This window comes from Ranitomeya variabilis, chromosome 1 (genome assembly GCF_051348905.1).
Source record: "Ranitomeya variabilis isolate aRanVar5 chromosome 1, aRanVar5.hap1, whole genome shotgun sequence".
Taxonomy (NCBI): domain Eukaryota; kingdom Metazoa; phylum Chordata; class Amphibia; order Anura; family Dendrobatidae; genus Ranitomeya; species Ranitomeya variabilis.
Window position 1 is genome coordinate 795,888,267 of NC_135232.1, and position 15,209 is coordinate 795,903,475.

The 15,209-nt window shown below is 44.4% G+C and overlaps 1 protein-coding gene across 1 annotated transcript in view; it reads right to left on the reverse strand.

The window, feature by feature from the left end:
- The window catches only part of LOC143799021 (uncharacterized), an 87,526-nt gene that overhangs the window by 51,517 nt on the left and 20,800 nt on the right, over positions 1–15,209 (reverse strand). The gene's annotated exons all lie outside the window — the stretch shown is intronic.

Here is a 15,209-nt window from a genome sequence, read left to right on the forward strand (position 1 = left end):
AGTTCCGCTCAGCAGGCGAAAATTTTCTTGAAAAGAAGGCGCATGGCTTCATCACGGAGCCATCAGAACTTTTTTGCGACAAAACAGCCCCTGCACCAATCTCAGAAGCATCAACTTCAACCTGGAAGGGAAGAGAGACATCCGGCTGGCACAAGACTGGCGCTGAAGTAAACCGACGCTTCAGCTCCCGAAAGGCCTCCACGGCCGCAGGAGACCAATTAGCAACATCAGAACCCTTCTTGGTCATATCCGTCAAAGGTTTAACCACGCTGGAAAAATTAGCGATAAAACGACGGTAAAAATTAGCAAAGCCCAAGAACTTTTGCAGGCTCTTAACAGACGTGGGCTGAGTCCAGTCATGAATGGCACGGACCTTGACTGGGTCCATCTCCACGGTAGAAGGGGAAAAAATAAAACCCAAAAAAGAAACCTTCTGTACCCCAAAGATACATTTTGAGCCCTTCACAAATAGAGCATTCTCCCGCAGAACCTGAAACACCATCCTGACCTGGTTCACATGGGACTCCCAATCATCAGAAAAAACCAAAATATCATCCAGATAAATAATCATAAATTTATCCAGATATTTCCGGAAGATGTCATGCATGAAGGACTGAAACACAGAAGGAGCATTCGATAATCCAAAAGGCATCGCCAGGTACTCAAAATGACCCTCGGGCGTATTAAATGCCGTTTTCCATTCATCTCCCTGCTTTATGCGCACAAGGTTATACGCACCACGAAGATCTATCTTAGTGAACCAACTGGATCCCTTAATCCGAGCAAACAAATCAGACAACAATGGCAAAGGATACTGAAATTTAACCGTGATCTTATTCAGAAGACGATAATCTATACAAGGTCTCAAAGACCCGTCTTTCTTGCCCACAAAAAAGAATCCTGCACCAAGAGGAGAAGAGGATGGGCGAATATGTCCCTTCTCCAAAGACTCCTTTATATAACTCCGCATCGCGGCATGCTCTGGCACAGATAAATTAAAGAGTCGTCCCTTAGGAAACTTACTACCAGGAATCAAATCTATAGCACAATCACAGTCCCTATGAGGAGGAAGGGCACTGGACCTGGCCTCATTAAATACATCCTGAAAGTCTGACAAAAACTCAGGGATCTCAGAAGGGGTAGAAGAAGCAATAGACACCAATGGAGAATCGCCATGAATTCTCTGACACCCCCATCTAGACACAGTCCTAGCTTTCCAATCTAAAACTGGATTATGGGCCTGTAACCATGGCAGACCCAAAACGACAACATCATGCATTTTATGCAGTACCAGAAAATGAATCACCTCCTGACGTACAGGAGTCATGCACATGGTCACTTGCGTCCAATACTGAGGTTTATTCTCTGCCAATGGCGTAGAATCAATTCCTCTAAGAGGAATAGGATTTTCCAAAAGCTCCAGGACAAAACCGCAGCGCTTGGCAAACGACAAATCCATCAGACTTAAAGCAGCACCAGAATCCACAAAAGCCATAACTGAGTAAGAACATAATGAACAAATTAAAGTCACAGACAAAATAAACTTAGGCTGAAAAGTACCAATGGCGACAGGATTAACAATTTTTTTTAAGCGTTTAGAGCATGCTGAGATAACATGTGTTGAATCACCACAGTAGAAACACAACCCATTTTGACGTCTATGATTTTGTCGCTCGACTCTGGTCAGAATTCTGTCACATTGCATAGAATCAGGTGACCGTTCAGACAGCACCGCCAAAGGATTAACAGATTTGCGCTCCCACAAACGTCGATCAATTTGAATGGCCAGAGCCATTGAATCATTCAGACCTGTAGGGATAGGAAACCCCACCATCACATCTTTAATGGCTTCAGAAAGACCATTTCTGAAATTTGCGGCCAGTGCACACTCATTCCATTGAGTAAGCACGGACCATTTCCGAAATTTTTGACAATATACCTCCGCTTCGTCCTGACCCTGAGAGATAGCCAGCAACATCTTTTCAGCCTGATTTTCAAGATTAGGCTCCTCATAAAGCAAACCAAGTGCCAGGAAAAACGCATCAACATTCACCAATGCAGGATCTCCTGGTGCCAGAGAGAAGGCCCAATCTTGAGGGTCGCCGCGCAAGAAGGAAATAACAATCTTAACTTGCTGAGCGGAATCAACAGAGGAACGAGGTTTCAGAGACAGAAACAATTTGAATTATTCCTAAAATTAAGGAACTTAGATCTATCTCCAAAAAACGGCTCAGGAATAGGTATTTTTGGTTCAGACATAGGGCTATGAATAACAAAATCCTGAATGCTTTGCACCCTAGCAGCAAGCTGATCCACACTAGAAGTCAGAGTCTGGACATTCATATCTGCAGCAGAGTTCCAGCCACTCAGAGAAAAAGGGGATGGAAGAAGCTAGGCAAACTGCAGCAACAAAAAAAAACAAAAAAAAACAACTCAGAACTTCTTTTTAATCCCGCTTCTGCGATGCAATAAACATTTTCTTTCGGCCTGGCATACTGTTATGATCCCAGTGGTAGAGGATCTCTGATCTTCCGGCAAGATAGCAAAAAACTAAATACTGCTCTAGGGAGGTGGAAACTGGGCTAACCGCATACCTGATCCTAACACACACAACTAGAAGCAGCCGGTGAACGTGCCTACGTTGGTTCTAGACGTCTCGAGCCAGCCGGAGAACTGACTACCCCTAGAGGGAAAATAAGACCTCACTTGCCTCCAGAGAAATTGAACCCCAAAGATATAGAAAGCCCCCAACAAATAATAACTGTGATGCAAGAGGAAAACACAAACGTAGAAATGAACTAGATTCAGCAAAGTGAGGCCCACTAGTCTAGATAGGCAGAAAATAGATAGTGGACTATGCGGTCAGCAGAAAACCCTACAAAAACATCCACGCTGAACATTCAAGAACCCCCACACCGACTGACGGTGCGGAGGGAGAATATCAGCCCCCCTAGAGCTTCCAGCGAGCCAGAAAATCAAATTTTAAGCAAGCTGGACAAAAACCACTGAAAAATGCAAACGATCCAAATTATACAAAACGGACTTAGCTTTTCTTGCATGAGACAGACTGAAAGGAATCCGGAGGAGACCATATAGGTCTGGATACAACGATGCCAGGCAAGAGACTGAGTCCAGAGGAGACTTAAATAGGGAACACCCGCTGCTTAACGACACAGCTGGAGCTCAGGCCTGCAACAAGACATGCCTAACACAATACCGTTAGTGACCACCAGAGGGAGCCCAGAAACACAGTTCACAACAGCACGTGTCTGCTCAGGAGACGTGCTATGGATCCATTTTCTAGGTGCCTGACGGCTTCTAGAGTGTTTTCTGACCCTGCTAACCGACTGCTCCCTGCTTGGGGAGGATCCGTCTCCATCAGTCCTGCAAATCCTCCGGTCCCCCGAAGGATCACGGAGGGATTCAATCACTTTGGCCAGCGAAGACATGGATTGAGACAGTGACGAAGCCCACTCAGGGGGACTAGGTACACTGGGCTTGGTGGCGGGCTCCTGAGCGCAGTTAGGGTCACAGGCATTGCAGAGTGGCGAACTCTGGGCCTTAGGAAACGCAGACTGGCAGGAGGAGCATGAAGTAAAAAATATAGCCATAGCCTAGTTAGACTTTTTAGATGCCTTAGGCTGGGACATGATGTACCCTTCAATGTGGTCCTATAATAATAGGTGCTGCTAAGAAGGGATACTGCTGAGAAAAGGGTTACAGGAGGGGGATGTGTAATGCAGCACTCCCTTAACCAGGTCTGTGTCCCCGCTGCTCCTGCATTTCTCCAACTGCATGGCCCCTGCGCTGAGAAAACTTGCTGCCAGGACCTTTCCTTCATGATGGCAGTTAGTGTGTCCTGAGGTGGTCTGGGGGGAGAAATATGGCCCCCGAGATCTCAGAGGCGCTTCTCGTGCTGTGTGAGAAGCGCCAGGACTGGTGGGCAGAGCCTCCACATCGCATCATTGCATGGGTGGAGATAAGGGTTGCGGCCTAGCACAGGGCCGAAGCCGAGGACTAAATTTGCGGTGCCGCCCGGCGCTGAGGCAGGATTGTGCGCCCCCGCAGTCAAAACCTTGAAAAGATCTGTCACCCCTTCATTCCACTTGGAAAAATTTAAAAATTGGTAACAATGTAAAAATAAAATAATAAAGAGCTTTTAGTCTGAAGACCAGACCCATGTGCCTCCTACGGACACTAAGCAAGAACTGGTTCTCTGGGAACCAGCACGAGGGTGTATACTGCAGAGGAGGAGCTAACTTTTTTTGTTTTAACTTAGTGAGTGTCAGCCTCCTAGTGGCAAGAAGCATACACCCATGGTCTGTGTCCCCCAAAGAGGCGAAGGAGAAAAGTAGAGTTAATAGTAAACTATATGCCTCAATATAGGTATCCAAATAGGCTGCATCAAATGGGAGGGTGTACAATAGGTACAGAGTCCATATTGCTGAAATCATCTGTCCGCTTTGGAAAGAGTAAGGATATGTGCACACTTTGCGGTGTGCTCTGTGGGTTCTCCTGCAGCAGATTTGATAAATCTGCAGGGCAAACCCGCTGCGATTATCCCTGCAGATTTATCGCGGCATGTTTTGCGGTTTCCGCTGCAGGTTTTACTCCTATACTATTGATGCTGCATATGCAGCAATATGCAGCATCAATAGTAATGTTAAAAATAATAAAAAATGCTTTATAGTAACCCTCTGACGTCCGGATCTCCTCGGCGCTGCACGCGGCGATCCGGTTCCAAAGATGCTGTGTGAGAAGGACCTTCGTGACGTCACGGTCATGTGACCGCGGCGTCATCACGGTCATGTGACCGCGACGTCACCGCAGGTCCTGCTCGCACACCAACCCTGAGACCGGACGGCCGCGTGCAGCGCTGAGAGGTGAGTATAGCATTATTTTTTATTTTAATTCTTTTTTTTTACATAAATATGGTTCCCAGGGCCTGGAGGAGAGTCTCCTCTCCTCCACCCCGGGTACCATCTGCACATTATCCGCTTACTTCCCACAACGTGGGCACAGCCCCATGCGGGAAGTTAGCGGATTATTGCATTCCTATGGGTGCAGAATCGCAGCGATTCTGCACAAAGAAGAGACATACTGCGGGTTGTAAACCGCTGCGTTTCTGCACGGGTTTTCCCGCAGCATGTGCACAGCGGTTTGCAGTTTCCATAGGGTTTACCTGTAAATGTAAACGCAATGGAAACTGCTGCGGACCCGCAGCATCAAAATCGCCGCGGATCCGCGGTAAAAACCGCAAAATGTGAACATGGCCTAACTGAGTTCTTAACTTGCTTAGTTACTATGAGAAAATGTTTAAAACTTGTTGACACATCCCTAAGATCAAGTTGTAAATTTAACCCCTTAGTGACAGAGCCAATTTGGTACTTAATGACCGAGCCAATTTTTACAATTCTGACCACTGTCACTTTATGAGGTTATAACTCTGGAACGCTTTATCAGATCCCGCTGATTCTGAGAATGTTTTTTCGTGACATGTTGTACTTCAAGATAGTGGTAACATTTCTTCGATATTACTTGCGATTATTTATGAAAAAAATGGAAATATGGCGAAAATTTTTAAAATTTTGCAATTTTCAAACTTTGTATTTTTATGCCCTTAAATCAGAGAGATATGTCACAAAAAATAGTTAATAACTAACATTTCTCACATGTCTACTTTACATCAGCACAATTTTGGAAACAATTTTTTTTTTTCTTAGGGAGTTATAAGGGTTAAAAGTTGACCAGCAATTTCTCATTTTTACAACACCATGTTTTTTTTAGGGACCACATCACCTTTGAAGTGATTTTGAGGGGTCTATATGATAGAAAATAACCAAGTGTGACACCATTCTAAAAACTGCACCCCTCAAGCTGCTCAAAACCACATTCAAGAAGTTTATTAACCCTTTACGTACTTCACAGGAACTAAAACAATGTGGAAGAAAAAAATGAACATTTTACTTTTTTTTGCAAACATTTTACTTCAGAACCATTTTTTTTAAATTTTCACAAGTGTAAAAACAGAAATTTAACCACAAATTTTGTTGTGCAATTTTTCCTGAGTACGCTGATACCCCATATGTGGAGGTAAACCACTCTTTGGGCGCACCGCAGAGCTTGGAAGTGAAGGAGCACCGTTTGACTGTTTCAATGCAGAATTGGCTGGAATTGAGATCGGACGCCATGTCGCGTTTGGAGAGCCCCTAATGTGCCTAAACAGTGGAAACCCCCCACAATTGACACCATTTTGGAAACTAGACCCCCCAAGGAACTTATCTAGATGTGTGGTGAGCACTTTGAACCCCCAAGTGCTTCACAGAAGTTTATAACGTAGAGCCGTGAAAATAAAAAATCGCATTTGTTTTCACAAAAATGATTTTTTCGCCGACAAATTCTTATTTTCACAAGGGTAACAGGAGAAATTAGACCACAAAAGTTGTTGTGCAATTTCTCCTGAGTACGTCGATACCCCATATGTGGAGGTAAACCACTGTTTGGGCGCACCGCAGAGCTTGGAAGTGAAGGAGCACCGTTTGACTTTTTCAATGCAGAATTGGCTGGAATTGAGATCGGATGCCATGTCGCGTTTGGAGAGTCCCTGATGTGCCTAAACAGTGGAAACCCCCCACAAGTGATACCATTTTGGAAACTAGACCCCTTAAGGAACTTATCTAGATGTGTGGTGAGCACTTTGAACCCCCAAGTGCTTCACAGAAGTTTATAACGTAGAGCCGTGAAAATAAAAAATCTAATTTTTTCTACAAAAATGGTCTTTTTGCCCCCAAATTTTTATTTTCACAAGGGTAACAGGAGAAATTAGACCACAAAAGTTGTTGTGCAATTTCTCCTAAGTACGTCGATACCCCATATATGGGGGTAAACCACTGTTTGGGCGCACCGCAGAGCTTGGAAGAGAAGGAGTGTCGTTTTACTTTTTCAATGTAGAATTGGCTGGAATTGAGATCGGACGCCATGTCACGTTTGGAGAGCCGCTGATGTGCCTAAACAGTAGAGACCTCCCACATATGACACCATTTTGGAAACTAGACCCCTTAAGGAACTTATCTAGATGTGTGGTGAGCACTTTAAACCCCCAGGTGCTTCACAGAAGTTTATAACGTAGAGCCGTGAAAATAAAAAAATCGCATTTTTTCTACAAAAATGATCTTTTTGCCTCCAAATTTTTATTTTACCAAGGGTAACAGGAGAAAATGGACCCCAGAAGCTGTTGTACAATTTGTCTTGAGTACGCCGACACCCCATATGTGGGGGTAAACCACTGTTTGGGCGCATGGCTGAGCTCGGAAGCAAAGGAGCGCCATTTGACTTTTCAATGCAAAATTGACTGGAATTGAGATCGGACGCCATGTCGCGTTTGGAGAGCCCCTGATGTGCCTAAACAGCAGAAACCCCCCAAAAGTGACCCCATTTTGGAAACTAGAACCCCCATGGAACTTATCTAGATGTGTAGTGAGAACTTTGAATGCCCAAGTGCATCACAGAAGTTTATAATGCAGAGTCGTGAAAATAAAAAAAATATATTTTTTAACAATAAAGATTTTTTAGCCCCCAAGTTTTTATTTTCACAAGGGTAACAAGAGAAATTGGACCCCAAAAGTTGTTGTCCAATTTGTCCTGAGTATGCTGGTACCCCATATGTGGGGGTAAACCACTGTTTGGGCGCACGGCAGAGCTCGGAAGGGAAGGAGCGCCATTTTGGAATGCAGACTTTGATAGAATTGTCTGCGGGCGTTATGTTGCGTTTGCAGACCCCTAATGTACCTAAACAGTAGAAACCCCCAACAAGTGACCCCATTTTGGAAAATAGACCCCCCAAGGAACTTATCTAGATATGTGGTGAGAACTTTGAATGCCCAAGTGCTTCACAGAAGTTTATAATGCAGAGTAGTGAAAATAAAAAATATTTTTTTTCCCACAAAAAAGATTTTTTTAGCCCCCAAATTTTTATTTTCACAAGGGTAACAAGAGAAATTGGACCCCAAAAGTTGTTGTCCAATTTGTCCTGAGTATGCTGGTACCCCATATGTGGGGGTAAACCACTGTTTGGGCGCACGGCAGAGCTCGGAAGGGAAGGAGCGCCATTTTGGAATGCAGACTTTGATAGAATTGTCTGCGGGCGTTATGTTGCGTTTGCAGACCCCTAATGTACCTAAACAGTAGAAACCCCCAACAAGTGACCCCATTTTGGAAAATAGACCCCCCAAGGAACTTATCTAGATATGTGGTGAGAACTTTGAATGCCCAAGTGCTTCACAGAAGTTTATAATGCAGAGTAGTGAAAATAAAAAATATTTTTTTTCCCACAAAAAAGATTTTTTTAGCCTCCAAATTTTTATTTTCACAAAGGTAACAAGAGAAATTGGATGCCAATATTTGTTCTCCAATTTGTCCTGAGTATGCTGGTACCCCATATGTGGGGGTAAACCACTGTTTGGGCGCACGGCAGAGCTCGGAAGGGAAGGAGCGCCATTTTGGAATGCAGACTTTGATAGAATTGTCTGCGGGCGTTATGTTGCGTTTGCAGACCCCTAATGTACCTAAACAGTAGAAACCCCCAACAAGTGACCCCATTTTGGAAAATAGACCCCCCAAGGAACTTATCTAGATATGTGGTGAGAACTTTGAATGCCCAAGTGCTTCACAGAAGTTTATAATGCAGAGTAGTGAAAATAAAAAATATTTTTTTTCCCACAAAAAAGATTTTTTTAGCCTCCAAATTTTTATTTTCACAAAGGTAAGAAGAGAAATTGGATGCCAATATTTGTTCTCCAATTTGTCCTGAGTATGCTGGTACCCCATATGTGGGGGTAAACCACTGTTTGGGCGCACGGCAGAGCTCGGAAGGGAAGGAGCACCATTTTGGAATGCAGACTTTGATAGAATTGTCTGCGGGCGTTATGTTGCGTTTGCAGACCCCTAATGTACCTAAACAGTAGAAACCCCCAACAAGTGACCCCATTTTGGAAAATAGACCCCCCAAGGAACTTATCTAGATATGTGGTGAGAACTTTGAATGCCCAAGTGCTTCACAGAAGTTTATAATGCAGAGTAGTGAAAATAAAAAATATTTTTTTTCCCACAAAAAAGATTTTTTTAGCCCCCAAATTTTTATTTTCACAAGGGTAACAAGAGAAATTGGACCCCAAAAGTTGTTCTCCAATTTGTCCTGAGTATGCTGGTACCCCATATGTGGGGGTAAACCACTGTTTGGGCGCACGGCAGAGCTCGGAAGGGAAGGAGCGCCATTTTGGAATGCAGACTTTGATAGAATTGTCTGCGGGCGTTATGTTGCGTTTGCAGACCCCTAATGTACCTAAACAGTAGAAACCCCCAACAAGTGACCCCATTTTGGAAAATAGACCCCCCAAGGAACTTATCTAGATATGTGGTGAGAACTTTGAATGCCCAAGTGCTTCACAGAAGTTTATAATGCAGAGTAGTGAAAATAAAAAATATTTTTTTTCCCACAAAAAAGATTTTTTTAGCCTCCAAATTTTTATTTTCACAAAGGTAACAAGAGAAATTGGATGCCAATATTTGTTCTCCAATTTGTCCTGAGTATGCTGGTACCCCATATGTGGGGGTAAACCACTGTTTGGGCGCACGGCAGAGCTCGGAAGGGAAGGAGCGCCATTTTGGAATGCAGACTTTGATAGAATTGTCTGCGGGCGTTATGTTGCGTTTGCAGACCCCTAATGTACCTAAACAGTAGAAACCCCCAACAAGTGACCCCATTTTGGAAAATAGACCCCCCAAGGAACTTATCTAGATATGTGGTGAGAACTTTGAATGCCCAAGTGCTTCACAGAAGTTTATAATGCAGAGTAGTGAAAATAAAAAATATTTTTTTTCCCACAAAAAAGATTTTTTTAGCCCCCAAATTTTTATTTTCACAAGGGTAACAAGAGAAATTGGACCCCAAAAGTTGTTGTCCAATTTGTCCTGAGTATGCTGGTACCCCATATGTGGGGGTAAACCACTGTTTGGGCGCACGGCAGAGCTCGGAAGGGAAGGAGCGCCATTTTGGAATGCAGACTTTGATAGAATTGTCTGCGGGCGTTATGTTGCGTTTGCAGACCCCTAATGTACCTAAACAGTAGAAACCCCCAACAAGTGACCCCATTTTGGAAAATAGACCCCCCAAGGAACTTATCTAGATATGTGGTGAGAACTTTGAATGCCCAAGTGCTTCACAGAAGTTTATAATGCAGAGTAGTGAAAATAAAAAATATTTTTTTTCCCACAAAAAAGATTTTTTTAGCCTCCAAATTTTTATTTTCACAAAGGTAACAAGAGAAATTGGATGCCAATATTTGTTCTCCAATTTGTCCTGAGTATGCTGGTACCCCATATGTGGGGGTAAACCACTGTTTGGGCGCACGGCAGAGCTCGGAAGGGAAGGAGCGCCATTTTGGAATGCAGACTTTGATAGAATTGTCTGCGGGCGTTATGTTGCGTTTGCAGACCCCTAATGTACCTAAACAGTAGAAACCCCCAACAAGTGACCCCATTTTGGAAAATAGACCCCCCAAGGAACTTATCTAGATATGTGGTGAGAACTTTGAATGCCCAAGTGCTTCACAGAAGTTTATAATGCAGAGTAGTGAAAATAAAAAATATTTTTTTCCCACAAAAAAGATTTTTTTAGCCTCCAAATTTTTATTTTCACAAAGGTAACAAGAGAAATTGGATGCCAATATTTGTTCTCCAATTTGTCCTGAGTATGCTGGTACCCCATATGTGAGGGTAAACCACTGTTTGGGCGCACGGCAGAGCTCGGAAGGGAAGGAGCGCCATTTTGGAATGCAGACTTTGATAGAATTGTCTGCGGGCGTTATGTTGCGTTTGCAGACCCCTAATGTACCTAAACAGTAGAAACCCCCAACAAGTGACCCCATTTTGGAAAATAGACCCCCCAAGGAACTTATCTAGATATGTGGTGAGAACTTTGAATGCCCAAGTGCTTCACAGAAGTTTATAATGCAGAGTAGTGAAAATAAAAAATATTTTTTTTCCCACAAAAAAGATTTTTTTAGCCTCCAAATTTTTATTTTCACAAAGGTAACAAGAGAAATTGGATGCCAATATTTGTTCTCCAATTTGTCCTGAGTATGCTGGTACCCCATATGTGGGGGTAAACCACTGTTTGGGCGCACGGCAGAGCTCGGAAGGGAAGGAGCGCCATTTTGGAATGCAGACTTTGATAGAATTGTCTGCGGGCGTTATGTTGCGTTTGCAGACCCCTAATGTACCTAAACAGTAGAAACCCCCAACAAGTGACCCCATTTTGGAAAATAGACCCCCCAAGGAACTTATCTAGATATGTGGTGAGAACTTTGAATGCCCAAGTGCTTCACAGAAGTTTATAATGCAGAGTAGTGAAAATAAAAAATATTTTTTTTCCCACAAAAAAGATTTTTTTAGCCCCCAAATTTTTATTTTCACAAGGGTAACAAGAGAAATTGGACCCCAAAAGTTGTTGTCCAATTTGTCCTGAGTATGCTGGTACCCCATATGTGGGGGTAAACCACTGTTTGGGCGCACGGCAGAGCTCGGAAGGGAAGGAGCGCCATTTTGGAATGCAGACTTTGATAGAATTGTCTGCGGGCGTTATGTTGCGTTTGCAGACCCCTAATGTACCTAAACAGTAGAAACCCCCAACAAGTGACCCCATTTTGGAAAATAGACCCCCCAAGGAACTTATCTAGATATGTGGTGAGAACTTTGAATGCCCAAGTGCTTCACAGAAGTTTATAATGCAGAGTAGTGAAAATAAAAAATATTTTTTTTCCCACAAAAAAGATTTTTTTAGCCTCCAAATTTTTATTTTCACAAAGGTAACAAGAGAAATTGGATGCCAATATTTGTTCTCCAATTTGTCCTGAGTATGCTGGTACCCCATATGTGGGGGTAAACCACTGTTTGGGCGCACGGCAGAGCTCGGAAGGGAAGGAGCGCCATTTTGGAATGCAGACTTTGATAGAATTGTCTGCGGGCGTTATGTTGCGTTTGCAGACCCCTAATGTACCTAAACAGTAGAAACCCCCAACAAGTGACCCCATTTTGGAAAATAGACCCCCCAAGGAACTTATCTAGATATGTGGTGAGAACTTTGAATGCCCAAGTGCTTCACAGAAGTTTATAATGCAGAGTAGTGAAAATAAAAAATATTTTTTTCCCACAAAAAAGATTTTTTTAGCCTCCAAATTTTTATTTTCACAAAGGTAACAAGAGAAATTGGATGCCAATATTTGTTCTCCAATTTGTCCTGAGTATGCTGGTACCCCATATGTGAGGGTAAACCACTGTTTGGGCGCACGGCAGAGCTCGGAAGGGAAGGAGCGCCATTTTGGAATGCAGACTTTGATAGAATTGTCTGCGGGCGTTATGTTGCGTTTGCAGACCCCTAATGTACCTAAACAGTAGAAACCCCCACAAGTGACCAAATTTTGGAAACGGAAACTAGACCCCCTAAGGAACTTATCTAGATATGTGGTGAGAACTTTGAAAGCTCAAGTGCTTCACAGAAATTTATAATGCAGAGTAGTGAAAATAAAAAAATATATTTTTTTCCAACAAAAAAGATTTTTAGCCCCCAAGTTTTTATTTTCACAAGGGTAACAGGAGAAATTGGACCCCAAAAGTTGTTGTCCAATTTATCCCGAGTACGCTGATGCCCCATATGTGGGGGTAAACCACTGTTTGGGCGCACGGCAGAGCTCAGAAGGGAGGGAGTACCATTTGACTTTTTTAGCGCAAAATTGGCTGTCGTGTTTGGAGACCCCCTGATGTACCTAAACAGTGGAAACCCCCCAATTCTAACTCCAACCCTAACCCCAACACAGCCCTAACCCTAATCTCAACCCGATCCATAATCCTAATCACAACCCTAACGATAATCACAACCCTAACCCCAAAACAGCCCTAATCTCAACCCTAACCATAACCCTAATCAAAACCCTAAATCCAACACACCCCTAACCCTAATCCCAACCCTAACCCTAATCCCAACCCTAATCCCAAACGTAACACTAATCCCAACCCTAATCCAAACCCTAACCCTAATCCCAACTCTAACCCTAACTTTAGCCCCAACCCTAACTTTAGCCCCAACCCTAACCATAACTTTAGCCCCCGTCGTCACAAAAAAAGTTCAATGTAACCTTTTTTTTGTACGTCGCGTCCGCCATTTCCGCGGATGCGTGGCCGTAACTCTGCCCCCTCCTCCCCAGGACATAGACTGGGCAGCGGATGCGTTGAAAAACTGCATCCGCTGCCCACGTTGTGCACAATTTTCACAACGTGCGTCGGTACATCGGGCCGACGCATTGCGACCGCCCCGTACCGACGCAAGTGTGAAAGAAGCCTAAGGCTACTTTCACACTAGCGTCGTACTCGGCCCATCGCAGTGTGTCGGGCCGACGTACCGACGCTAGCGTTGTAAGCGCCGCACAACGGGTGCAGCGGATGCTGTTTTTTCAACGCATCCGCTGCCCCATTGTGAGGTGCGGGGAGGCGGGGGCGGAGTTCCGGCCACGCATGCGCGGTCGGAAATGGCGGACACGTCGCACAAAAAAGTTACATGTAGTTTTTTTTGTGTCGACGGTCCGCCGAAGCACGACGCATCCGTCGCACGACGGATGCGACATGTGGCAATCCGTCGCAATGCGTCGCTAATGCAAGCCAATGGAGAAAAAACGCATCCTGCAAGCACTTTTGCAGGATGCGTTTTTTCTCCAACGACGCATTGCGACGGAAGCCAAAAAACGCTAGTGTGAAAGTAGCCTAACCCTAACCCTAGCCCTAACCCTAACCCTAAATTTAGCCCCAACCCTAACCCTAACCCTAACTCTAACCCTAACCCTAACTCTAACCCTAATCCTAACCCTAACTCTAACCCTAACCCTAACCCTAACCCTAACCCTAACTCTAACCCTAACCCTAACCCTAACCCTAACCCTAACTCTAACCCTAACCCTAACCCTAACCCTAACTCTAACCCTAACCCTAATTTTAGCCCCAACTTGTCTTCTCCTGCCGGCCGACAGATGGCAGCAGATGGCGGGCGCACTGCGCATGCGCCCGCCATGATGAAAAAGCCGGCTGGCAGGAGAAGACAGAAGAGGACCCAGGGACCCCGGGTGAGTATGATAGGGTCCCCGAATCCCCCTATTTCTCTGTCCTCTGATGTGCGATCACATCAGAGGACAGAAAAATAACTGATCGCTTTTTTTTTTTTTTTTTGCGGTCGCCGGTAAACTGTTAATTACCGGCGATCGCAAAGCAGGGGTCGGTGCAAACCGACCCCGATCATGTTCTTTGGGGTCTCGGCTACCCCCGGCAGCCGAGACCCCAAAGAACATCCGGGTGCCGGGCGGCGGGTGCACTGCGCGTGCGCCCGCCATTTTTTCCCGGAAAAAAGATGGCGGCGCCCATGGGGAGACACGAGGAGCACCGGGGGAGGTAGGTAAGTATTGGGGGGCTATTGGGGGCCATCGGGGACCACATTTCTCTGTCCTCCGATGTGCGATCACATCGGAGGACAGAGAAATTAAACGGCAAATCGCGTTTTTTTTTTTTTTTGTTGCGACCGCCGGTAAACGGTTAATTACCGGCGATCGCAACTCGGGGGTCGGTAAAAACCCCCCGAATCATGTTCTCTGGGGTCTCGGCTACCCTCGGCAACCGAGACCCCAGAGAAAATCCGACTCTGGGGGGCGCTATTCACTTTTTCCACAGCGCCGTTAATTAACGGCGCTGTGGATTAAGTACCCTTAGCGGCCGCCGTTAAAAGGCGTATCGGCGGTCGTTAAGGGGTTAAGAAATGTTGTCTTGCAAGGGTATTCACACTTAACTCAACTATTTCAACTTGCCAAACCCAGCTTGCAGTTGCTAATGGGCTAATGTTAATGGGGCTGCAGCTTTAGGGAGAGGTATATTATACAGTAAGTATATTAACAGTGCCTTTATAAGCAAATGTGAATTCTAGCTTATTAGTAAGGATTATAACATCAGCAGTTGTAAGGTGTAATGAAGAAATCTGATAGATTTTCTCTTGACAGCATGGACAATTTTCCATGATAATTACTAATTAGGGAAGACTAGTAAAATTATTAGATCCTTCAACAGCCCCTCACTGATGGTTTCCAGATATGCATTTTTATTTTAATTTTATTTTTTTC